At 39.1% G+C, this 7,843-nt stretch overlaps 1 long non-coding RNA gene across 1 annotated transcript in view; it reads right to left on the bottom strand.

Annotated features, from left to right (window-relative positions):
- The window catches only part of LOC106148104, a 35,305-nt gene that overhangs the window by 22,878 nt on the left and 4,584 nt on the right, over positions 1–7,843 (bottom strand). The gene's annotated exons all lie outside the window — the stretch shown is intronic.

A 7,843-nucleotide genomic window follows, 5' to 3' on the forward strand; every position in this document is an offset into this window, starting at 1 on the left:
AGTGTTGGGGTAATTTTGTTTTTAAATTGTTCATTAAGATATAAATTTTTTAATTGCAGAGATATAAGATTAACCTATATCCCTACATCTTATGAAAGATGGTGAGTGAATAGGACTAAAACAAAAATAAAATAATAAGAGACTTTCCAATTCCATCCCTTGACTTCTGAATCTGTGAACCTGAGTAGAAATAGCACTGTGTATTGGTCAATGATTCAGAAAATATACATCTTACATCTAAAGTGTTATCTCAGACCACCCTGTGGGTGCCAGGACCAAATCTTTTTTAAACATCGTCGCATCATTCTATTACCATCGGCTTCAGGCTAATCGAGAGCATGGTAAGAGATTTACATAAGCATGAACCCACTTCCACGTTTTATTTGCTATTAAACAAATTCTTTGGATGGAAACAATAGTATGTGGGGTTCTACGCAGTGCTGGGGTCCCACAGTCCCCCGCAAGTGTCCTGCCACCGGCATTGTGGGCGAGGGAGGCGGCTCCTCCCAGGCTAGGGGCTCCAGGCATAGGCCCTTTGGCCAGGAGGCCTCCTCCTGCTCTCGAGTTCTGGGGGCCAAAACCTACTTCTGAGCGGCGGGGACAGATTGACTCCGATTTCATGAAGTCCTTGGGTGCAGAAAAAAGCTGGGAAGTGAACAGAATGGGCCACAGAATAGGCAGGGTGCGGCTTCTGCGCCCTGCCTCTTCCACCCTCAGCATCTTTACATCACATACTCCTATCCCGCCTCCTCAGTCTTCATCCCTGAGCGCCCCGGTGGCCTGGGCATTATTCTACTCTTTATGTAGACACGCAGGAGGGCCAGGCTGGTCACGTTTTTCATTTTATGAATGAAGGAAGCAGGAGGGCCAGGAAATTGTAGGCCGAGTTTGCATCTGTAATCCCAGCACTCTGGGAGGCTGAGGCAGGAAGACAGAAAATTTGAGCCCAGTCAGGGAAACTTGGTGAGACTGTGTCTCAGAATACAAAAAGGAATGGGAACGTAGTTCAGTGTGAAAGCTCCGGGGTTCAACCGTCAGTATAGGGAGGGAAGGAAGGAAAGGAAGAACTGCAACAGACATTTTATTCAAGCTCTCCAAGTAGCTGGAGCCCTGATCTCTGTTCTCACAAACTCTAGCTATCTCCCAAGGAGTTGATCAATAATTATAATAAAAAACAAGACTTTATCAGGTGACTACTACTTAAAGAGAATTCCCAAGGGCAACAGGAAAATTGGATTCCCACGTCTTAATACAATCATAATTGTTTAAAAGCTGATAAAGAACATTTTGTGGATTGCCCAAGATATTTGAATCAGCTCAGTAAATTAAAGGAAAACAAATCTGAAAGGTAAAACCCTTTTGTGGAATACCAAAAGTGAATGGGACATTTGTTAAGTAACAAGTGATATTTTGACAAAAGCACTGCACGTTGAAAAAGCAGATCCATATTCAGAGTAAGTGACTAAATCAGTGAGAACAAGCCATGGTCTCTGTTGTCAAGGAACTGGTCTAATGTAATCAACCTACAATGAAGATGAGCTAAAATCACTTCCCATGTAATAATGCCAGACTGAAGACATATCTTCTCTGCTATTATTAGTTTAAACTCTCAGCAGTTACTGTAGCTAGTTTTGCCTTGGTGGACGGAAGTCCATGTTGAGGGCCCCAGGCATAATTTCCACCTCCCCCATGATTGTCACTGTGCAGGAGCCCATTGGTCAAAGGTAAAGGTGACTGGTGTGAGAAAATGGCCAGCACCTATAGATCATGTTATCTTATCCTTCTGTCCTGAAAGTGCTTTTTGGTGACCAGTCAAAAGGAATATAAGTATATAACTTACTCAAGGAGGTCAATCCACATACTCTTGACACATAGCTTTCTTGTCCATAATTTTTAAATTGTGGTGCTTATAAGTCCCTGCCAAAACAGCCAATCTATTATCCACAGCCAGTGAATTACTGTATTTCATTATCTCCAACCATTTTTTTTCTTTCAGATAAAGGGAATAGCTAGCTACACATTCTGTCTAACTGAAAGGATTTTCTTTTTTTTTTTTTTGGTTTTTCTCCGGTACCAGGAACCGAACTCACGACCTTGCGCTTGCCAGGCAGGCACTTTGCCGCTGAGCTAAATCCCCAGCCCTGAAAGGATTTTCTTTACTACTCTCACTTAAGACCATCTCTGTGTGCAGCTGTAGAGCTACAGTTTCCTGCTCTTGGTGGTGCTAGCATATGGTGAAGAACCATTAGTTGACTAGGCCCAGATGTTTGCTATTCCAATCAACTGATTATAAGAAATGTTCTGTGAGACCTGAGGTGTGGGTTAAGAGGGAGGGGACGATGCAGCAGCAGGAGGAAGTTTAGCAGTGACAGACAGTTCCTCATGGAACTTGTGTATGCTTCAGCACGTGCTCAAGACTGATCTTGGACTCTTGATGACTGGAATGACATTCCGCTCAGGCAATCCATGCATGGGTTTGTTAAATCATACATCAATCAATTTATAATGACCAATCCACTTTCGTGGGAATTCGGTGATCCATGGTCAGACATTAAGCATTTAAAAAGATTGAATAGCAAGCAAAATATTCATTTGTGGAGAAATACACACCTTTGCTCCCTAATCCCATACACCTCATCATGACTCACCAGTGTGAACCTGCCAGAGGCACACTGGATTATTATGTGTCACTGATTTTTCGAGGTGCCACCTCTCTGCTGTGCCATACAGCCCAAATAACAGAATAGCTTCAATACTGTTATTGATGATTTTTACTAAGGAGTGCATTCAACATTGTCCTGTCAGCACTCTCTCATTGATTCCTTTGCTCTGATAATATATCTGGAAGCTCAGCCAAAATTGAAGCTATCGTCTGATTGTGGTTATCCAATATAATTTTACAAAATTCATCTACTCAGCAAAACAGTAAGAAAAGAATGTGAATTTACTACATCTGCATCCTTCTGGTCCTTGATGGTAGAAGAAATTCTGAAATTCTTTCAGGAATGCAGTATTGATTTAGCTTTTAACTTCAGGACTCGGGGGCAATTCTAGGGCCTTCCACTGCCATTAAAACTAGGAAAGACTCAATTCCACAATCATGAGGAGATTGAGGAGGAAAAGGGTCTGTCAGTGTCCCAGGATGTCTGTGTCAAATATGCCTTCTAGAGTCAGGATAAAATCTGTGGGTAGGTAGATTCAGAGACTCTTGGGGCCACTCTGAGATAGATTTATGTCACAAGTTGGAGAAACTGTCTGAGTTCCATAATCTCTTCCCCAACTACAATTCTACAGTAGCAATTTGATGTCATCAGAAATTCTTATCACTACAGTGCCACTAACAGTATAATCACTAAAAAAACTATTTGTTCCTCACTGAAACACAGTTATCCTTTGTGAAAGTCTTTCTAGAGAAGTCTGGAAGATAGATTTACAGGATGAATTTTGAGTGGTATATACTGATCATTCCCCAAGAGAACTGGCCCCACCTTTATTCAAGGACTTCTGGGTCTGTGAACTAGCTCTCTTATGGAAACTGAATAAGAGAACAAAGTTCTCTGTACATAGTGATCCAGATGATACTTTTGTTCACCAGGAACAGAAATATAACGCTACTACGAATCAAGCAAGTCTTTAGTAGAATGCTCACATGTTTCAATTCTAGGGATTCCTTAATCAATTGGCCAATACTAAAAATTTTTACAAGTGAAACCATTCCTGTCTGAGTCCATGTGGCCAATTATAACAAAACACTTTACACTTTGCAGTTTGTAAACAGAAATGTATTACAGTTCTACAAATCGTAAAGTTCAAATCAGGTTAACAATAGATTTGGTATCTGGTCTATTTTTCAGAGGCAGTGCCTTCTATGTGTCTTCACAAGGTGGAAAGGACAAAGAAATCCCTACAAGCCTCTTTTATAAGGTCATTAATCCTCTGCCTTCATGGCCTAATCACCTCCTAAAACCTCCATCTCTTAATACTATCACGTGGTGTATTAAGCTCCACCTTAGGAATTTGGAGGGACACTAACATTTAGACCATAATAATTCCTTTTACCACTTTGATTTTGTTGCCCTTTATCTGTGGCCCTAATCATACACACATGGACCCTAGAAGTTAAATTCTGACACTGAGTCCCTGTCTTTTGGAATATCATTATCCTCATGAAATTCAAGAGGCCCAGTGTTATGGCAGCATTTTCCAATATCATTCCAATAGCAATAGAGTTCTTCAAGGGTTCCAATGCTGTCTTCAGCAATGTATCTTTCAGAGCCTTGGTGAAAAGCCGCTAACAGATAAGTGAGCACATCTATTATATTAAAAGCAATCTTCCTCATTGTTCTTATGCCTTTCTCTCTAATACATTAGAGCCAGCAAGTTCTGGCATCTCAACTTGGTACAGTGTAGGCCACCATTTGCTCTGGTTTTTCTATCATATTAAAATTACTTATAAGTACATGGGATCCAGAATTTCTGGATTCAATCTTCCCAGTACGCTGGTGTCAAAAATTTCACACTAATCCAACATTTTATTCTTTCTACCCTGATCTAACACCCTTAAGGAACATCTCTATTCAGCCAATATAAATTAGCAAAATCTTGTAATTTTTTAGCATGTATGGTAATACCTCACAAACCACACTTTTTACTTGATACTCTTGGATATTTCTGATACTGAGCCTAGATACAGATTTAGAAAATATGACAACTGATAAGGATGTAACCTCAGGAATCTTAGCACTAGAGGAATAGTGGTTATTTAGAGTAGTCATGGAAGATTTCTAGTTCTGAACCTTTCCTGGAGCTGTGAATTTAAATTCATAACCATTATTTTTTTCTTAGTTTTCCAACACATTCAGAAGCAACTAATTAATCCCAAATCATTTACCTGTTTGATTCAATAAATTATAATGCAACAGATACTTGATAATTCTGTGCCTCACCCTCTGTAGGGATTATGCTTCAAATGACTATATGTGAGAATTTAAATAATAATTTGGTCAAGGCATACCATGGATGATTAATGTTTGAATTCTGTAAGTCTAGTCACATCAACAAACTTCCAATTCCACTTTTTAAATTGTGTTCCATGGAAAAATTTCCAATGCTAATAATTATAGTCCAGTGAGCAGAGTTGTGTAGAGTGATTATGTTCATTGCGGGGAGTTGGTACATATATAAAACACATCTTAATCCTCTCCCCACCCCCACCCTTCATCTCTTGGACCTTTTCCGATTTGCAAAATATTTATCTCCATAAATCAATTTCATTTTTTCATACATTCTCAAACAATTCTCTAAATCACAAACAAAAGGATATGATAGAGAACATAGTTGGCTTTTAAAATGCAGGTGGCCAATATGACTTTAATGCTTTTTTTTTTTAGCTTGCTTTATAGCGGACAATTGAAATGTACTCTTATGCGTTCTTAAAGTAATACAGCATAGTTTTAGTGCTCAGTATATGCTAAGCTTTCTGTTAATCACTATGCCTAGCAAATCTCTCAAAACTTTTGTGTTGTGGCTTGTATCTAGATGCCCTCCACTAAGAGCACGGGTTCATTTTACAGGTGGGGCTTTTCTGAGGTAGCTGCATTTAGTGTGTGTGAAAGTGGAGTAACAGTGTGTGAATGTGAATTACGGGTGTAATAACTGAATTAGTCTGCTGCTTGATTTAGCACAGCTCTGGATGTGGATAAGGGGAAAGCTCACCCGGGGTGTGGGTGGCACCACTAAAAATCTTTGTAGCCAGGATAAGATACAAGGGAAAGGGAAGCTGGATGCTTGCTGCACCTGCCTCTTGCTTCACTGCCCCTACAGTACTTCTCTGCCATGTCCCTATGACACGTTGTCTGGCCTTGGAGCCAGCTTACTAGGCACAGAAAGCTCTATAAACTGTGAGCCAAAATAAACCTTTCTAACTTTAACTTTGGGTATTTGCTTATTTTGTCTCAGAAAAGTAATCAGGACACACTTTATAGGATACTGTTAATGCTTTCAGTTTTAACCCAAGAAACTGCATCTTACAGAGACTCAGTAACTTGCCCATGAGATAACTAAATTGTAAGAAATAGAGCAAGTCTGACTCAAACTTCTGGGTACTCAGTCATGCTGGTTGCCTCCCTTTCTCAGTTTTGAAAATATTTTATAATAGATACATAAAGATTTATCTAGCCTAATCACAGATTTCTTTTGTAACTGAAATGCTTCAAATAATTTTCAAACTCAGATAATGTTATGAAACTCCACTGTACATCTGGACATGGTACAGTGTTTCCAGCTGGACATAGCTCCAGATATCTCAGCTGGTTTTTGGTACAATTTTGAAAGGAGAGGGAGCTAGGAAGGATTAGTACGTAGACTTTCCAACTAGTGAAACATGTATTTAATCCTATTTTTTCAGTTCCTCTGGTATAAAAGGCAATAAGTGAGAGCAAAATAATTCATGGAAAAATGACATTTTTTATAAAAATTTGTCGTAAAGAAAGAGTAGATCGTTACCTGCCTGTGAAGGTTTGGGAAGCCTCCTATATCTTTTGTGACTCTTAAATAAAACTATTAGTGAAAGTAAATGAATAGGAACACTCAGCCAATTTTTTTTTTTTTTTTTTTTTTGGTTTTTCTCCGGTATCAGGAACCGAACTCACGACCTTGCGCTTGCCAGGCAGGTCCTTTTGCCGCTGAGCTAAGTCCCTAGCCCCTTCAGCCAATACTTATCCAATTACTCTAAAGTAACTTAGTTTTTAAGAGTTAATAAGAAGATAATACAATAGATGTCATGAGATCAAATAAACTTGGAGAATGATAGCATAAACAGAACTTGGAACTTTTCACTATGAGTTTGTGCATTATAAACCAAAACAACCGTAGAGCATGTAACTTTTTTTTCACAGAGCATGAGTGGAATAGAAAATTTAAAGACAGAATATGCAATCATTTTTTTAAAGTTAAATTTAATTGGATTACATATTTCCAACAATTGTTGATCTTAAGACAAAGAAGGTCATTGTTTGTTGATCTTAAGACTGGAAGACAAAGAAGACATTGTTTGTTGAACAAAAGATTTCATTGGGGTCTTCAGACATAACTCATATAAAAGGGACCAAAGTAAAATGGACATTTTGTAACGTTTCACCTAATATAGAGGCTCATAAAAGTACAGAATACATTGTCCCATGAAAGACAGCAAGACAAAGTTATAAATAATTAACTCCAAAATTTCAAAGGAGGAAAAGATTTCATATCTAACATGAAAATTGTGTAACATTTTTATATAAATTAGGTGTCAGTCATGGCCGGTGGTAGTCATCAGAGATGGAAAGGAAAGTCTCCAGCCATGAGTAGAGGCATTGGTTTCCTGTGGTGATGGTGTCGGGGAGCAGTAGCTAAGAAAGGGTAGTGTTTGATTTCCTGGTTGCAGTCACTGAGGTTACCTACAGGGGTAGAAGTGAGAACAACGAGAACCAAAAGTTTTCAAGGTGAGGACAAAAGAGGAAGGGTCTGAGACTAAGCCTGGGAGTGGAAAGGTGGACACACGGTGTAAATATCACATCGTGTCTCTGCTGTGAGAAAGTGAAGATGAGCGTAAGGACCAGAATGTGTGCTACATCTTATGAAATAGGAAGGAAATGCTCAACTGGGAAGTGGAACTAGGAAGGGGAGAGACAGAAAGGAAGGAAGGGAAAAGAAAAAAGCTAGAGAAGAAAGAAAAATGGAAGCAAATATTTTGTAAATAAGGAAAGGAGGAGGGGTTGAATGGGAAAAAAAGAGAAATTGGGAGAAAAGAAGAGGAATTGAGATAAGTCACGCAAATGTGCAAAGTCTCTCTGAGAAAGTGGTC

Source organism: Chinchilla lanigera, unplaced genomic scaffold (genome assembly GCF_000276665.1).
Source record: "Chinchilla lanigera isolate Chin_1 unplaced genomic scaffold, ChiLan1.0 scaffold00014, whole genome shotgun sequence".
In the NCBI taxonomy this organism is placed as follows: domain Eukaryota; kingdom Metazoa; phylum Chordata; class Mammalia; order Rodentia; family Chinchillidae; genus Chinchilla; species Chinchilla lanigera.